Here is a 19,992-nt window from a genome sequence, read left to right as displayed (position 1 = left end):
TGTTTATGGTGTGTCCACACTTTGCAGGTGTTGCTTTTACTAAAGCCTCTACACACTTTGTACTTTTGGTTGTGATTGAGGAGGGGTGTTGAGATACTTGCAATCACACCTACTCTAGTCCCTTTGTATAGGACAGCTAGGCTAGGAAGATGCAGTCCATTCTAGGAAGAGAGACAAAATCCCATATGCATAGTGGATATTAAGTGCTACCAAAGAACTCTATATAATGATGTACTTGAACTATCACTTTTATATGATGATAATGCAATAGTACTTGTCTCTTATGTCAAGTGTCTGTGTCATTGTTGTCCATACACAAGATTGTGTTTATGAGTTCAAGTCTCAATCTTGAAACCTAATTCACTTGTGTAACACTTATCTACATTGTCATGTCAACATGAGTTGTGTCTTTATCTTCCATCCTCCATAGCTATCGCCTTTGTCATGCTCTAGATCCCGCATCATTAACATGAACGACCCTCATTGATGATTGCCTGTGCTCTTTCCAACACCACTTTAAACCATTGTACATCAAATATGATTATGAAAAAGCTATGATAATCTATTGAAATTATGCTTTGTAGGTTGCCAAAATACTCCATAAAGTCCACTCATTCAAATCTGTGGCCCACTATTGACTTTCTTGCTCAAACTTTGCCATGACACCATAATCCATTGCTAGCACTATTTGTCGATGTGCTCCACTTGAAAATGTAGCCCATGCAACTACACCGTGTTGTAGACTTTAGATTGTACATTGAAACTTCTAGGCTAGTTATCGCATACAGTTGCTAGTTACAACAATGATAAAAGCACGAGTTTACCTTTGGACTGCATTTCCTCGAAAACTCCCACTCCTCCCTAGTGACTTCCTCCCCTTCATATGAAGGTGTCATCAGGGCATCATATGACCACCTTGCAATCATGAACCATGACAACTCCTCCATGCCCTTGGGTTATCGAACAAGGCGTTGATGTATATATACTAAAATTTCTATTGTGCTACCTCTTTTTGCCTTCTAGCAGGCTTGTACTTATTTAACCACTTCTCCATGGATACATGGTGTAACATACAAAAACATATCACCTTCTTCTCCATGGCTCCATCCATCCTCTTCTCTATCCCATTTCCAACTATCACATCTCTAGTTAGTCTATTGTTATCAAGCGTCCATAGCATCTTATGATATAAATCCACCATCTACAACCACTCTAAAATGTGTACCATTGTCTCCAACACTAGTGAACCTTCAACCATGCTACTCTTTGGTGGACGAGCCCATTTTTACACAAATCCTTTTATGGTTTTCATGAAGTAATCCAAAAAGAACATCTACTAGGTATGGACCTTTCTTGCAATCTTCACTTCATCCACAATATGTACTAAGGGGTGGGTCTGTATCATGAGCATGCTTGTGTGTAAATACTTCTCAAAAGAGACAAATTATCTCCATTTCTCCTTGCCTTGCAAATTCAATTGAGGATGCCCTTATCTCCTTTTGCAAGTTCCATTGTACTAAGTTTCACAAGTCAGATAACATATCTCTGAAGTGAGACAACCCCTACCAGTAATTTAATGCATTATATACTATAGATCGATGCAAAATAAGAAATACAAATTTATTTCATCAAGTCAATGACTATCACAATCGAAACAAACTTGGCATATATTGTGTCAATCATGGGATTTTAGTCCTATTAGTTGGTCATCTTTAGGAAATGTGAACTTGAGAGAACGCATCATACCCATCGACATACAGAGAGACCTAACGATTTGCTTCACTATGTACTCATCTTTAGTAGATAAGACCCAAGGAGCATAAGGTTTCCATTGACATGCTCTTTCCCCCCTCTCTCTCTATTTCTCTACTCTCCCTCTCTACCCCTCTCTACCCATCCCTCTATTTCCCTCTCCCTCTCCCTCTATAAGGGCTTTGTAGTTATACCATGGCGTTGCTACTAGAAACACCTATATAGGGAGTAGTAGCGACTCTGAGCCTTGCTTGGTTTCCACTCTACATGTGATTCCCTATACCCAGTGGTGAATCCTCTTATGTGCGGCGTTATGAGGGTGTAGATCTAGGATGTGCCTATGTTGTACCATTCTTTGATTGAATAATACAAGAGTATACCTTGCTTTCACAAATCGTGTTACCTTTCTGTGCCATGTTGAGTGAGTGAACGAGTGTAGCTGCATCACACTTGGTATCAGAGAAACTCTTGCTCAAAGTGAAGAAGTGCTCAGGGAAGCAAGAGAGGAGATCTAGTGCCCCAAAGAAATCGTGCCAAAATGACCCACATCATGTCGCCCCACATCGCAGCGCCCCACATCACCGACCCCCATCGTGTCGACCATGTCATGTCAATCGCCGCTGTGACGACCTCGACATGGCGACCCGGACACCAACCAATATCTAAAGACATGATGCATCTTCCCAGTGGCACAAAACCACCACCCGAAGGTGAAACACGGCTTCCTAGCATTGACAATTCCGAAAACTGAGGTGCAACTTCCCAGGTACCACTTCTTCATTCCAATGGCCCCTTCAAAGTAGAAGCATTCCTTTGGCGCTAGGAACACAAAGGGTACCCTAAGTACCTCACTAAGTGGAAACAATGCCCTCTCAAGGAATCCACTTGGAAAAAGTGAGAACGTGGCAAAGGCCTTTGCCATCTAGCTCAAGGAGAATCCCACCAATTCTTCCAATACCCCTTGAGTAATCCAAATGGAATTCATCATAGGCCTAGTAACACCTCCACTCCTCATATGTAATTAGGTCAAGGGTGGACTTGCATGGTAGCTTGAATAAACCAAAGACCCCAAACAAGTCTAGATAGGCGAGACAACATTGACCAACTTGCTAGAAAAAGTTGTGTTAAGACACCCAAATCCTAGTGCGGCAGACACTGACCAGTCTGATAGTAAAAGCTACATTAAGACCTCGCTAATGTCTCAAGTCCTAGACCAGTAGACATTGGCTAGCTTGTTAGTAGAATTTGTGTTAAGACTCAGGATGAGTCAAATAACCTCTACCCTTGGATTGCTGAGGAAAGCAACCCAATAAGCGAGGGTGAGTGTAAGGGCTTTGTAGCTATACCATGATGTTTCTATCAGAAACACCTATATAGGGAGTAGTAATGACTTTGAGCCTTACTTGGTTTCCAATCTACATGTGATTCCCTATACCCAATGTGGTGAACCCTCTTATGCGTGGCATCACAAAGGTGTAGTCCTTTGATTGAATAATACAAGAGTATACCAACCTAGCTCTCACATATCGTGTTACCTTTCTGTACCGTGTTGAGTGAGAACAAGTGCACGTGCATCACACACACACACACACACACACTCTCTCTCTCTCTCTCTCTCTCTCTCTCTCTCTCTCTCTCTCTCTCTCTCTCCATGTCTCTACCTCTACCTCTATTTCTCTCTTCCTCTCTACCCCTCCCCCTCTATTTATCCCTCCCTTTCCCTTTCCCTCTCTATTTCTCTCTCCCTATTTCCATTTTCCCCTCCCTCTCCCTCTCACTTCTCTCTCTACCTCTCTATCCCTCCCTCCCTCTCTCTCTTTCTCTTCCCCTCTCTATCCCTTCCCTCTCTATCTCTCTAGCTTCGTCTCTCTATCTCTCTCTCCCTCTCCATCTCTATCCCTTTTCTCTCTTGACCTCTCTATCCCTTTCCTCTTCCTCTTTCTATCCCTTTCCTTTTGCTAATCTTTACCTCCCTCTCTATTTCTCTCTCCCTCCCTCCCTCTCCATCCATTTCCTCTCTCTACCTCTATATCTCTCCACCCCTCCCTCCGCCCCCTCTCTCTCTCTCTCTATTTCTCCCTCCCTGTCTCCATTTCTCTCTCTTCCTTCCTTCCTCTCTTTATTTTTGTCTCTCCCTCCCTCTCTCTATTTCTCTTTATTTCCCTCTCCCTCTCTATATTTCTCTCTCCCTATATATCCCCCCTCTTCCCCCTATCTCCCTTTTTCTCTCCCTCTCTCTCCACCTCCCTTCTTCTCTCCCTCCCTCTCCCTCTTTATCTCTCTCTATGCATCCCTCCATAAAGAAAAACAAAGAGGAAAGAGAAGAAAAGGAAAAAACAAAGGATAAACTTACCTCAAAGCTCGAATAAGACCTCATTCACGATCTTCTTCCTCTTCTTCTTTGTGGCTTCCCTCCTTCTCTACCTCTTTTTCTTGGTTGTCTCCTCCTCTTTTGTAGATGGCATCCCCCCCTCTCTCTCTCTCAACCTCCCTTCCTTTCGTTCATACTCTCTCCCTCTCTCTTTTCTTAATCATGCTCGTCTCACAATGCAAAAGTTCCATGCTCTACATTCAAACCTTTTTTCCCACAATATGCTATCGTTATTTGCATCACAAGACATTGGTAGTTGTGTTGATATATGTGTCACTATTTAGGTCAATGTAGTGATGGGTATACTGATGGAAATTGTTGGGGGTAAAGGCGCCTCTGCCTAGCCGCATATGTATGACTACACTTTACTACACTGACAATACCCACCACTGCACATTGCAGGTGGCAGGTGCCCATCATAGTCACTTATTCTTTATTCTTTTAGTGACAATTTGAATAAAGGAAGGCCGGCTGCTTGTGAGATAGCTTGGGACTTATGCTCTGAATGTACCCTACTGGGATTTGGAATGTCTGATGCTATGCACTCGATGTATTTGAGTGTTGCTTGCTCTATTTGCATCTGACTTTACTTCCAGTGGGAGCCTCTTGGCATATTTGGATGTACACAGAGTTTTACTTACACTTGAGCTTGAGCTTGTGGGACAATTACATGCATTTGCTCTCTTGAGAGCTTTATATCTGCAGTTAGTCCGTAGTGGGCTGATTTGATACGCCTATTGGGACATGCACCTATCTCTATCTCACAGGTTTGTCAGTTTTGTATACATCTTGGATGGTTATGCATTGAGCTTCTTACTCTATCAGTTGTGCTTGTGCTTGGTCTCTTCTCTTACCCCAAGACCCATTACATGCATGACTTCTAGAGCTATGAGATGTATCTTGCTTGACAGGTTATTGGTTTGACAGTTCTTGGTACCTTCTTGCCCCTTGACACTCACTGTTGGATGTATCTTGCTACTTGGCAACTGTAGTGACATATGTATCAGTGATTGCTTCACTTTGGGACAGTTTTACATACTGTTGTAATTTATTCCAGCAAGCTGAAATATACAGATTTCGAGCACTTGTATGAGGGTAATGCTTACTGTTTGATGTTATCTTGGTCATATTTGGTGGATAGGTGGTTCTCTTGGTGATATCTACTCTTTCAGCCAATTTTAGCAGTGGTTTTAGTGCATTTTCTGCTAATTATAACAACCTGCAATTTTACTTTTTTGCTTTGATTTGGGACAATATGGCTAGTCATTTTAAAGACACAGCTCTATTTAACATTGCCAAGTTGGATGGTACCAACTATGGGTATTGGAAGTCCTAGATATGGCAGGTTTTGATGCAGAAGTTGCAGATTAAACCATTGCGTTTCAAGGGTGCTAAACCCGAGGATATAGATGCTGATATTTGGATGGAAGTTGATGAGTTATGCAAGTCTACCATCATCTTGTCACTCTCAGAAGAGGTCCATCATAATGTTGTTGAAGATGAGAATCAGAGTGCATGGGACTTATGGGAAAAGATTTAGGAGCTTTATACGCAGCAGAGTCCTACGTCACAGATGTATTGGCTAAAGTAGTTAATGAACCTTCGCTTGAAGCAGGGGACATCCCTATCATGAAGAATATGTTCTCACAGGGTATTGAGTTCAAAGACAACTTGCGCCCGTTGTTTCTGCTTGGCACCTTGCCTGAATCATGGGATGTCTTCCATACTGCCATATGCACGAACAAGCTTGATGGGCTGAAAATCAAAGATGTTGAGAGTGCTTTATTGATAGAGGAAATCAACAGGAAAAACAATGATGCTTCCCGCTCTTCACATGCATTGACTGTTAGAGGTGGCAGACATGGCATGCATGATAATGATCATAAGGGCAAGGACTCTCAAAAGTCCAGGTCAAAGTCACGTGGCCACAATAAGTCTCGTGGATGGAAGTCTGATCTTACTTGTCATTATTGTGGGCAAGCAGGACATATTAGATCGCAATGCCATAAGATGCGTGATGATAAGTGCAAGGAAAAGGGAAAAGAAAAAGTGCAGAAAAAGTCTTCTGAGCACAATATTGTACCTACAAAGTCCAGCATGAAGATAAAAGAGGTTAATGTCATGGAGGCCACTGATTCAGATGAGGATTACATACTTGCAACTTCTTCATGCAATGTCTTACAGGCTTTTGAGACACATTCTATGTATGCGCAGTGTTGGCTTTTGGATTCGGGTGCGTCATTTCATGTGACACCCTGTAGAGATTGGTTTCATATCTATCGTACCATCTCTGGTTCTATGTGTCTTGGTGATGACATGTCTCTTGACATTATGGGCATTGGAGATGTTAGGCTGCAATTTCTTTCTGGCAGTTCTTTTGTTTTGCATGATGTACGCCACGTACCTGTGTTGACTCGCAGCCTTATCTCAACTGGACAGCTTAATGATGTAGGGTATTTTGTGTCTTTTGGAGACTCTACATGGAAGATTACTCATGGCAGGCTTGTGCTTGCAAGAGATGCCAAGTCTGGCAGCCTTTATCCCTTACTTGTATCTGGAGCTACCTTGAATCATGTTTTGTATGTGGGTTCTATCCCCCATGTATCCCTTTGGCATGCTCATTTGGGGCATATGTTCCTTAAAGGAATGAAAATGCTGCGTGCTTTGCAGTATCTTCCGCCTTTTAACTCTTCGCCTTTTGATTCTTGTGATCATTGTTTGTATGGTAGGCAGACTAGGAATACGCATAAAAAGTATGGTAAGAAACGCATGGGTGAGCCCTAGGCTCTTGTGCACTCAGATGTATGTGGGCCCATGCCTTGTCAATCACTAGGTGGGGCAAAGTATTTTGTTACTTTCATAGATGATTACTCATGTAAGGTTTGGGCTTATCCCATAAAATAAAATCCAATGTCTTAGACACATTTCAGCATTGGCTTGCATTAGCAGAGAACTAGTCTGGGAATAGGCTGAAATGCCCAAGGTCAGATAATGGGGGTAAGCATGTATCACGTGCTTTTGAGAAGTTTTGTGATGAGTGGGGTATTAAGCGTCAGCTGACCGCCCCTTACACCCCTCCCCAAAATGGTATGGCTGAATGCATGAATAGGACCATTCAGGAAAGGGTCCGTAGCATGCTTAGCTAGGCTATCTTACCGCAACAATTTTGGGATGAGGCAGTTACTACTGTAGTGCATCTCATTAACAGTTCACCTAGCAATGGCATTGACTTTCAGGTCGCAGAGGAGGTATGGGCAGGCAAGCCCCCCTCTTATGATCATTTGCGTGTCTTTGGATGTGAGGCATTCTGATCTCAAGGACTACTCTATGTGTCACAGAGGAAGTACATTCATAAAGTCCTTGAGCGCTTCCATATGCAGGATGTTAAGCCTATTGGTTGTCCATTACCTTCTCATGTGAAGGTTTCACAGGCCGATTGTCCGCTGATAGATGAGTAGAGGGCCGAGATGGCCAAGATTCCCTATGCATCAACTGTGGCCAGTCTTATGTATGCCATGATAGCCACTTGTCCAGATATTGCTTTTGCAGTTGGGGTTGTGGCACGTTATATAGCTACACCTGGTAAGAAACATTGGGATGCCGTGAAGGGTATCATGAGGTACTTGAAGGGCACATTAGATATGTGTATTTGCTATGGCAACCAAGATACAGAAGTCGTGGGGTACACTGACTCTAATTATGCAGGACATGTGGATAGTAGGAAGTCCACTTCTGGCTATGTGTTCACTTATGCTGGAGGGGCTATCTCTTGGATGTCCAGGGCGCAGAAGTGTACGGCTCTTTCTACTATAGAGGTTGAGTATATTGCAGCCACAGAGGCTTGCAAGGAGGCTATCTGGTTAGGCTGTTTGATTGCAGACCTTGGTATGACAGATGCTATGCCTACACTGCATTCGGATTCTATGAGTGCCATTCAGTTGGCCAAGAATCCGGTCTTCCATGAAAAGACGAAACATATTGAGATGAGGTATCACTTCATTCGCAAGGTCGTTGAGGACAGGTCTGTTGACCTTGTCAAGATTCCGACTAAGAAAAATCCTGCAGACTTGCTCACGAAGAGCCTCACTACAGAGCACTTTGCCTTCCCTCAAGAGATTGATGGGCGTTGGATGAGATTATGTCTTTTTTCTCATCCTATTATACATGTGTACATGTTATACTGTCTTTTCTTTTCTTTTTCTCTCTCACTAGGGCAGATTGGCCTTTAAGTGGGAGGTTGTTAGGGGTAAAGGCACCTCCGCCTAGCCGCCCGTGTATTACTACACTTTACTACACTGACAGTACCCGCCACTGCACACTATAGGTGGCGGGCGCCTGTCACAATCACTTATTCTTTATTCTTTTAGTGATAGTTTGAATAAATGAAGGCTCGGCCACACATTGTGGTTGTTGCAGTTCCCACTTAGAGTTTCTCTCTCTCTCTTGCTCTTGCTCTCCATCCGCCATAGCTCTCACTGCCAAGCTTCTTCCTCCTGGTTTCTACTTCCCTTTAAGAAATACCAATGCTCTAAGCAAACACAAATAGTGATGACACTAAAAGTCAATCGAAACCATCCATTGGTATTCCTCTATTCACTTCTAGTGATCTTTCAAACAAGGTTGAGGATCTATGGATGTGACAATGGCTATGTAAATCTTGTTGCTTCTTCCTCTATATTCTCAAACTAATAAACTATGGGAAAGTTTATGACCGTGATTGTCTTAAGTCGTAGGCTTGTAGATTATCATTGTTTGAACCATATCCCTTGGCTAGTTTGAGCCTACATTCTCAATTTTGTTTTCAAACTCATTCTCAGTTCTTATTCTTGAGAGGACTACAATATGGTAGATTCATCTTCTATTACCCTCATTGTAGTTTGTCCACATTGTGCTTTGATACCTACAATGGTTGCTTTCTATGATGATAGCTAGCTTAGCAATACAACAAGCTACTTATTTAAAGCAAATAATCATTATTACATTGATTAATATTGAGGGTGATATGGCCCCCTTAATTTGATGTAAGTGGATTAATATGCAAAATTGGTTGCACAATGCAATAAAGCAACTCATAACAAAGGTGATGTGTCATTTGACCATGATTATTTGCTACATGGTTTGTAAGATTGCACAACTGAGAAATGCATCTTGTAAGAAACTCGAAGACATTGATCGATCTATGATTTAAAAATCTTATCGCACTCTATACAATGTTGGGACAACTACTACTTTTTGCTAATTTAATGATGGTATAGTGTTCTTTTACTTATTCTATTGCATAGAGGCATTCTTGAAAATAGCCTCATTCTATTTTAACAACAATACATAGAAAGTGGAAGTCTCTTTTTGAAGAAGAGCAAGAATCTCCTCACAAATAACAAATAGTTGTCGCTAGGAATAGGAGAAGTTGAAAGGTGTAAAAGTAGAGCTTCATTGATTTTGGCAGAAGATAAATAGAAGCTACGATCATACACTAAGCCTGAATGCTTTCTATAGGATTCTAGAAAGGAATAACATAGTGTAGCATCCACAAGTGGGAATGTGAGGGTAGCAAAAAGATGGAGACTAGCTCAATGAATACAATCTCCATCCACAACAAGGAGTAATCGTAAACTGGTAGTGGGACATGCTGAACCACTATCAATGGGGGTGCTATTCAGACTACAAAGGATATATCACACATACAGAAACCGAGAAATGAGAAAGGGAATTCCTGCAAAAACCAACATAGAGATTACCATTAAGAGAAAATAAAAAAATAACATAGACCAATAGGACTAGACCAAACAATCCACAACTTATGTAAAATTTTCAACATGACCTATGTACACGTGTGATCAATAGCTTCATGATGTGCAATAGACATGCACCCTGAAACCCTATAATCAAATACACAAAAGGAAAACAAAGATTAAGCATAATGCAAACTCTAACACTAAAACCAAAGTCCAAATACAAATGACAATAGACTTATAACATGATCACAAACTGACAAACAGAAAAGACGACTAATAAGACAGACCTTAACTAATAATACCATCCCCATAAGCATATTTCGTCAAACTATGGTGTTGTGAGATGAGTGGATGACTACTATTCGTATTCCTTTTATAAGTTATAAAATTATATAGCAGTTAATTTGAATTAAGCATGTTAATACAAGGTAAATTGAGTTTCACAACCCAACCCCACTTTGACTTTGACTCGACAAGGGTCTCTACAAATGCCATTCCTTTTTGCAATTAGATAATGTTTGGTGCAAAGCACATGCATGTATATGACGATAAGGGTTTATTTTATTATAAGTTGCTTCATGATTTTTTTGAATTTGTTTAGTAGTGTTTTAAATATTTAAATATTTTTATGCATTTTTAGTTTTTACTTGAGTTTTTAAAAACATTTATTTTTAAAATTATTATTAAACAAATGTGGCACTTGAATGATTGCATGTAAATAGCAACTTCAACATCGTGGCATGAATAAAATGAGACACGAGTTCCCGCCACCTGCAAAGTGCAGTGGCGGTGACTGTCAGTGTAATGATACACGGGTGGCTAGGCAGAGGCGCCTTTACCCCCAACATTTATCTCAATCATGTTTTATGTTTATAACCTCCGTCTGCCATAGCTAGCATAGCTCTAGATTTGTGTTTCTTAACAGAATAAAACTTGTTGGTTATCGTAACCTGATCTAGTAAGATCATAAATGTGGGAACGCATCCTTGTGTGTCCATCTTGTATAAACCCATGCAAACATCCTTTACTCTGGACTGATTGAGAATGTTTCTTTTCTAGACCTTGTTAGGGTCCTTACCCCACCCATTCACGATGTCATACCTCGAATGTGAGGGTTTTTCTGTTTTCTTTTTACATTTCTCTTTTTTTGTGTGTTTCCTAGGTGAATGCATTCTAGGTTCCTAAAACTAAAATCTTGAAGCTCCACCTTGGATGCATTTTGGATTATCTGGAATAGTCTTGGATGTTACTTGGCTTGTCAGAGTTTGGATTGGGATGTATTTGATGTCTTACATGCTGAAGAATGCTACATATTGATGCTCTACCGCCTATATGTTCGGGATGTACTATTGATGTATTGTCTTGGACTTATGTCATTGACATTGTGTCTTGCCTTGGCTTGAGCTCTTGAGCTCGTACATATGACTTTTGTGCCAGTGGGAGCATTCTTGAATGCTTATCAGACATTGAGTAGGTGGTACTTTTATGCATTGAGCCGTTACATGCTATTGAGCAATTACAGACACTTGAGACTTTGGGACTTCTTACCTTTTGGGATGATATATCATATGTCTTGGTTCACTGTATGCTTATGAGCTAAGTCTCAGTTTTGGATCTGTATCTTTGTGAACTGACACCTACTTGTGTCAAGTTTTGGTAGTAGCAGGAACACTTTGCCCCGTTGCCTGGGGGGTGTGTCTACTCATTGGCAGATGTTTGTATGACATACTTGGGTGTTGGATTCATGCTTATCGACTGCCATATGCTTATGCTATGCCCGCATGATGCCGGTTTTGGTCTTGGCAGTATCTGATTGCCTTGGAATCCGATTTTGGCACTGTTAGCTCTCTTTTATTGAAATTTGAAATTTATTACAGCAAGCATATATGTATGGACTGACATGGATTTTTCATGCTGAAACACTCTGAAATGATGTATTTTCACTAGTACTTGGTGGGAAGTAACATTGGTTCCACTTTTCTCACCATTTTCCCTCGATTTTGGTGATTTTTTAGTCATTTTCTGCAGTAAACAACAAGCAGTTTTGAACTGTCTACAGTCTTCCAGCCTGCATTATGACAAGTTTGTCCATTGATCATGCTATTTTCAACATCACTAAGCTTGATGGTACGAATTACTCTTATTGGAAGAGCCAGATTTGGCAGGTGTTGGTGCGAAAATTGCAAATTAAACCTTTGAGGTTAAGCGGGCACTCGCCTGCAACTATGCCAGATGAGGAATGGCTTGAGCTTGATGAGTTATGCAAGTCCACCATTGTATTGTCTCTCACAGAACAGGTTCACTACAATGTATTTGAGGAAGAGTGCATGGAAGTTGTGGGATAAAATCAAGAATCTCTATGACAAGAAAAGTCCAGCGAGTCAAATATATTGGCTGAAGCAGCTTATGGATCTGCACATGAAGGAGAATGTGACTATGTCTGCTCACTTGAGCTAGTTCCATGCTATACTCAAGAACTTGACTTCGTAGGACATCACTTTTGTAGAGGATGTCACTCCTCTTTTCTTGCTTGGTACTCTTAATGAGTCATGCGATATATTCTGCACTGCATTATGTGCCTCTATTGCTACCTTGAAATTATCTGATGTTGAGAGTGCTCTTCTGCAAGAAGAGGTTAACCGTAAGAATTTGGATGCCTCTCATGTGTCTCATGCTATGACAGTTAGAGGCAGGAATGATGGATATGGAAAGCATGGGAGTGGTAGTGGCTGTGGACGGGATTCTCAGAAATCTCGGTCCAAGTCTCGTGGGAAGTCACATAGCAAATCCCGTGGCAGGAATGCAGATGTTACTTGTCACCATTGTGGGAAAAAGGGCCATATTAGGCCACAATGCCATGAATTGCGCAATGAAAGGCGCAAAGATAAGGGGAAAGACAAAGTGCAGGATAAGTCTTTTGATCGCAGCATAGTACCTGCAAAGTCCAGTGTTAAAATTAAAGAGATCAATGTTATGCAACCTGAGGATGCTGATGATGATGATTATATGCTTGCAGCTTCTTCTAGTGCTTCACAAATGATAGAGATACACTCTATGTATGCACAATGTTGGCTCTTGGACTCAGGTGCATCCTTTCATGTGACACCTTGTCGAGAGTGGTTTCATTCATACCGTACTGTTTTGGGTACTGTGCACTTGGGTGATGACAGCTCTCTTGATATTGTGGGCATTGGTGATGTTAGACTGCAGTTTCCTTCTGGCAGCAGTTTTGTTATGCAAGATGTACGTCATATACCTACTTTGACACGCAATCTCATGTCAGCTGGACAGCTTGATGACGCAGGTTATCATGTATCTTTTGGAGACTCTGCATGGAAGATCACTCGTGATAGACTTGTGATTGTGAGAGGTGCCAAGGCTGGCAGTCTCTACCCCTTGATTGTATCAGCTTCTTCCCTTGATCATGTTTTGTCTGTGGGTTCTATCCCACATGTATCTCTTTGGCATGCCCGTTTGGGCCATATGTCTTTGAAGGGAATGAAAATGCTTTTTGGTTTGCAGTACTTACCGCCCCTTGATTATACATGTTTTGATTCATGTGAGCATTGTCTTTATGGCAGGTAGACTAGGTCTACGTATAAGAAGTTTGGTAGGCCATGCATGAGTGAGCCCTTGGCATTGGTACATTCGGATGTTTGTCCCATGCCTTGTCAGTCTATGGGTAGTGCAAAGTATTCTGTTATGTTCATAGATGATTTTTCACGAAAGGTTTGGGCTTATCCCATTAAGCTAAAATCCGATGTCTTGGCTGTGTTTCAGAGATGGCTTGCATTGGTTGAGAACTAGTCTGGGTATAGGCTAAAATGCCTAAGGACAGATAATGGGGGTGAGTATGTCTCACGTGCTTTTGAGTAGTTATGTGATGAGAGGGGTATTAAGCATCAGTTGACCGCCCCCTACACCCCCCCCCAGAATGGTTTGATTGAGTGGATGAATAGAACTATCCAGGAGCATGTACGTAGTATGCTTAGCCATGCAGGCCTACCACAGAGCTTTTGGGTTGAGGCAGTTGGTATAGCTGTGCATGTTATAAACAGATCACCCTCTAGTGGTTTGGATTTCTAGGTTGCAGAGGAGGTATGGAAATGGAAAACCCCCCTCTTATGCGCATCTCCATGTCTTTGGATGTGAGGCATTTTGCCATGTCCCTAGGGACAAGATAAGTAAGCTAGATCCCAAGAGTGTCAAATGCATTTTCCTTGATTATAGGGATGTAGGCGAGATGGGTTATCATCTCTAGGATCTGCATGTGCAGAAAGTCATCCGTAGTCATGATGTAGTCTTCCATGAAGACAAAATGCATAGGCAGCCTGAGAGAGTTGTTGAGATCCGCAGGGTCATATTTCAAGAGGAGCCGAGAGCTCCCGCACAGCCAGTTGGACAGCCTACAGTTGCAGCAGATGCTCATGGTCAGGGTGTTGGACAGGCAGTTGGGTAGGCAGTAGAGCCTGCCATGAGACGATCTACTAGAGACAGACATCCACCTGATAGATTTCAGCCCTCGATGCATTATGTCTTAGTTACAGATGCAGGAGAGTCTTTCACTTATGATGAGGCTATGTGCAGGGGTGATAGTCACTCCTGGGACAGGGCTATGTAGTCTGAGATAGACTCCCTGCATAAGAATGACACTTGGGATTTAGTTTCCTTGCCAACGGGCAAGAAGGCTTTGCCATGAAAGTGGATGTACAAGCTAAAAAGTACCCCTAGACACCCCAAGCCGGTATACAAGGCTAGATTGGTAGCAAAGGGTTTTAAGCAGGAGCATGGTGTGGACTTTGATGAGGTCTTTTCTCCTGTGGTTAAGATGACCACCCTGCGCTTAGTCTTGGCTTTGGTTGCTCAGCTTGACTTGGATTTATACTAGATGGATGTCAAGACGGCTTTCTTACATGGGGACTTTCATGATGAGATTTATATGGAGCAGCCTAAGGGCTTTGCAGAACCTGGCAGGGAGCACTTAGTGTGCGAATTGAAGAAAAGTCTTTATGGCTTGAAACAGTCACCTAGGGAGTGGTATCATAAGTTTGATGCCTTTATCCAGTCACAGGGCTACAACCAGAGTGCTATGGATCCGTGTCTTTACACAAAGAAAGCCCGTGATGGTTCTTTATTGATTTTGGTACTCTGTGTGGATGATATGTTAATAGCAGGGAAAGCTCATGATGAGCTAGATGCTCTTAAGGCTCAGCTCAAGAAGAGCTTTGAGATGAAAGATCTGGGATAGGCCGCTCACATACTTGGTATGTGCATTAGACGCGACAGGTATCAGGGACTCCTCTACTTGTCACAGAGGGACTACATTCATAAAGTCCTTGAGCGCTTCTGCATGCAGGACGTAAAGCCTATTGGCTATCCATTGCCTTCTTATGTGAAGGTATCACAGGCTGATTGTCTGCAGACAGATGAGCAGAGGGCCAAGATGGCCAAGATTCCCTATGCATCTGCAGTGGGCAGTCTTATGTATGCCATGATAGCCACTCGTCTAGATATTGCCTTTGTAGTTGGTGTTGTGGCACGCTATATGGCTACACCTGGCAAGAAGCATTGGGATGCCATGAAGGGTATCATGAGATACCTGAAGGGCACTACAGATATGTGCATATGCTATGGCAGCCAGGATACAGGAGTTGTGGGGTACACTGACTTTGATTATGCAGGACATGCAAATAGTAGGAAGTCCACTTCCGGCTATGTATTCACCTATGCTGGAGGTGCTGTTTCTTGGATGTCCAGGGTGTAGAAATGCACGGCCCTTTCTACTACAGAGGCCGAGTATGTTGCAGCCACTGAGGCTTGCAAGGAGGCCATTTGGTTGGGTCATTTAGTTGCTGACCTTGGTATTAATGCTATCCCTACACTGCACTCGGATTCTATGAGTGCTATTCAGTTAGCTAAGAATCTGGTCTTCCATGCGAAGACGAAACACATTGAGGTGAGGTATCACTTCATACGTGGGGTCGTTGAGGACAAGTCTATTGATCTTGTCAAGTTCTCGACTGACTAGAATCCTGCAGATCTGCTCACGAAAAGCCTCTCTACAGAGCACTTTGCCTTCCTTAGGAGGTTGATGGGCGTGGGATGAGATGACGTCTTTCCTCATCCTGTTGTACATGTGTACATGTTGTACTGTCTTTTTCTTTTTCTTTTCACTCCTCACTAGGGCAGATTCACCTTTAAGTGGGAGGTTGTTGGGGGTAAAGGTGCCTCTGCCTAGCCGCCCATGTATTACTACACTGACAGTCACCGCCACTGCACACTGCAGGTGGCGGGCGCCCGTCACCATTACTTTATTCTTTATTATTTTAGTGACAGTTTGAATAAAGGAAGGCCCGGTCACACATTGTGACTTTTGGAGTTCCCATTTCTAGTCTCTCCCTTTCTTGCTCTTGCTCTCCCGCCATAGCTCTCGAGTCCAACCTTTGATCTGTCGCTCCCTTTCAATAAAGAATTACAACTCAAGTGAATTAGGTTCCAAGATAGATTAACTTGGACTCATAAACACAATCTTGAGTGACACATAATGATTGTACTATTGCATTGAAATGAGTGTCAACAAGTACATACCTTTATAGCTTTTTGGATAGTACCATTGTACTCATTGTGCATATGGGATTTTGGACATATTTTCATAGAGCATACATCATATGTCTATCTTTCATACAAAGCCACTTATGGGCAAGCCTCTATGGGCATACATATGAGGCATCATTTGCTATTCTCAACACCCCTCCTCAAATGATGAGTTCCCACACCTGCTGGCATTTGCCCCCCTACATGTGGAGATGGACCACGAGACTAGCTCTTTGGCAGCCTTAGTTAGGTCAAGCTTGAAACTTTACATTTTCGGTAGAGTTTGTTACATCCACTATGGGAAGTAGATCCACTAAGGGAAAACATGATCCATGATGAAAAATTTTTGCAAAACATTTTGTTTATAGCAGCAGAAAGCATATTCTTCTTCATGCTTCTTTGGCATTCTTTCTTCTTTGTCTTCATACTCCTTTTGCTTGCTTATGCTCTTTGTCCCTTTTGTTGGTGCATGGTACTTGACATTTTGCTCCAGTCTTCTTATAACGCATCATGTTGGCATGCTCTCTTTCAAAGTTCTCAATTTGCAAAGCTCAGTCTGCCTTTATGGTAATAGGCATTGATCCACTCTATTTTGTGAGATAGTTGCATCTTTCAATGTTTCAACCTTGTCAATATGGGTCACATTCCTTATGCCAAATGCAATCGTATATCCATCCATACTATTATCTTGAAAACCAAGAGCCTTTGCATCTCCTTCCACCCACACTAATGATTGTGCACCCCCAAGTCCTCTCTCTTGGGTTCTCTTTTTCCCAACATTGAGCATAGCTGGATTGATATCACATACAAAGACTCGTGTATCATCCTTTGCCTATACATTAGAAGATTGGGTAGGTATGCCTATACGTTTACGAGAATGTATTGCTTATAGAACACGAAATGCAACATCACCTATACCACCACCCACATCCAGATGTTGCATACCAGGAAACGGTGATAGTTTTGACACTAATCTATCTTTCCAAAGACGATGCAGCCCTGTACTCATGATATCATTCATAAAGTCATAGTTGGAAGCCACACTTTTGAACACATCACCAATGAGTCTTTCTTTCTCCTCCTCTGGCACTTCTTTGAACCCAAAGCTAGCTATGTGAGATTGTGATTCAGTGCGCTTAGTATCACCTACAACTCTCTCTCTCTCCTTCTGCAACAGTGCTCCAGAGCCAAGAGTAGCTGCTGGGTAGTGGAAGGATCTCTTGTTTCTGATGAATGCACCTGACAAGCTCGAGCCTTTCCTACAGTATCTTGCTACCACCGTCGTCATCACGCATCATTGCATCTTGCTCAAGACGTAAAGTTTTATGCCAATAACAGACCTCCTAAAGGGCTTGGTTAGCAAGGAGCTTGGCTGAGCTGACTTGGAGCGTATGTTAGGGTGGTTTATAATCTGTGTAGAAGGCCAACACGTATATCTGCAAGATCGATAAGAAAAAGCGCACTTAGATCGCAGACAAACCCCTATTCCCCAAAAAACTTGAGAAGAATCGGCATCACCAAATCCACCATCGTTAGATTCATCACCTGGTAGGTGCACAGAAGGAGGCCAATGGTCTTGAGAGATTTGCGAATCACAGTGCCGGATATGGCAATAACCCTATATAATAATTATGGTGGGGAGGAAGAAGAAGAGCACCATCTCTCCGTTCTCTCTTTTCAGTCTCTGTCAGAGACAAAAGTAGACCCTAGAACCAAGCTATTCCCCTTTCTTAGCACCTCCAATGCGAACCTCAAACCAAGTTTCTTGAGTAGCGCGTCCTTTCTTGAGCTCCTTCACCTCATACAAGACAATTAATGTGTGGATGGCTTGAAGAAATTGAGATGGAAATAGGATGTGGACTTATACAAGGAGAAGAATGAAAGAGGGACAAATTGTAGACCTTGCAAAGAAGAAGAAATCACACTACTAGCTACCTACCTCAGCCATGGCTTTGACACCATGTTAAGAAACACGAATCTAGAGCTATGCTAGCTATGGCACACAAAGTTTATAAACATAAAACATGATTGAGATAAAGAATTATAACTCAAGTGAATTAGGTTCCAAGATAGAGTAACTTGGACTTATAAACACAATCTTGAGTGACACAAAATGATTGTACTATTGCATTGAAATGAATGCCAACAAGTACATGCCTTTATAGCTTTTTGGATAGTACCATTGTACTCACTGTGCATATGGGATTTTGGACATCTCTTCATAGAGCATATATCATATGTCTATCTTTCATATAAAGCCAATTATGGGCAAGCCTCTATGGGCATACATATCATGCATCATTTGCTATTCTCAACATATTCAACACTGATAGATGGTTGGATCGTGACATGCCCATACTTAAGACATAATATACACACAAATACACAAGACTAGGATTAGAAACACTTAGCCCGTTTTGCCAGTTTTTAGGAATGATCATTGGCGTGCATTGAGGGATCACAATTGATTGTAGGAGGTACCATAGCTCAACATAACATGCTCTAATCATGGTAGAGACCGTGCAACATCACCCAGGGAGGTAGCATTGCTGATGAAGACCATCAATTTATCGTTGATGAGAATATAACACTGTGCTCAACAATTACTCATGTTAGAATGATAGATTAGTCTCTTGCCCCATGGCTCACATCATTAAAGAGGGATAAAAGAAACCCATAACTCACATCCAATTTAGAAATAGACAAGATTAAGGGGCTCAGCGGAAGTATACTAGTGTGTGTAGTTGAGGGTGCATCCATGCAGCCCAACTCGACTGTGGCGTAGGTGCAAGAAAGAAGGCTAAGGACCCTTGTAGTGCAGTGTATGTAATGGAGTAATGTGTCCTATTGCAATGGCAGAGACCCGTTCCATCTGTGTAGAGGGAAACATGAATGCACCTAATCACCAATTGTTATAATGTCCCTAAATCCTTACCTCTCTGTTTTGGTGGAAAAAAAAGGTTAATCACACTCAGCCCCCCCTTCCCCTTTATCTCATTGTCTATTGATAAATATATGAGGACAACCTGATGCATGACACTTGTTAATGTAATCCTTATAATAGTCACTCATGCGAAGGTTGTATACCTTGTGCACAATTAATGATACAATCATGCATCCTATCCTGTGCCGGCATACATTGTGTGAGAAGGAAGGCTATGGAGCCCTATAGTGCCATGCATAGAATAGATTGTGCTTTTTTGCATTGAGAGGCCCAACCATACATGCAACACTCCATTATATATATCTTATCTCTCATAAATTGAAGGGAAATGAATGGTTACTCACCCCACCCTTTGTCTCACACTCTGTTGATAGATATAGAGACTAATCCATACACACATCCCCATCCTATTAGGATGAAACCTCACATCACTCTTAATGGTTGTTGATGAAGATTAGATTTGACTTGTTGAGGATATCAAACAACTGTTGAAGAAGAGGTGTAACTAGGGAGGTAGTCAATAAATTACATACTTTGATTGTAGGAAGATCTTTGTTCTACTATAGGAGGTAGATATTCGCTGAAGTAAGAGAGGG

The 19,992-nt window shown here is 42.0% G+C and overlaps 1 pseudogene; it reads right to left on the bottom strand.

Annotated features, from left to right (window-relative positions):
* Positions 1 to 17,014: 17,014 nt before the first annotated feature.
* On the bottom strand, positions 17,015 to 17,740 carry LOC148025269 (2-methoxy-6-polyprenyl-1,4-benzoquinol methylase, mitochondrial pseudogene; annotated as a pseudogene).
* Positions 17,741 to 19,992: the final 2,252 nt, after the last annotated feature.

The sequence above is a fragment of the Lygodium microphyllum genome, chromosome 14, assembly GCF_053477565.2.
Source record: "Lygodium microphyllum isolate KBCC chromosome 14, Lygodium_microphyllum_v1.1.10, whole genome shotgun sequence".
Lineage (NCBI taxonomy): Eukaryota > Viridiplantae > Streptophyta > Polypodiopsida > Schizaeales > Lygodiaceae > Lygodium > Lygodium microphyllum.
This window is presented reverse-complemented; position numbering and strand designations above follow the sequence as displayed.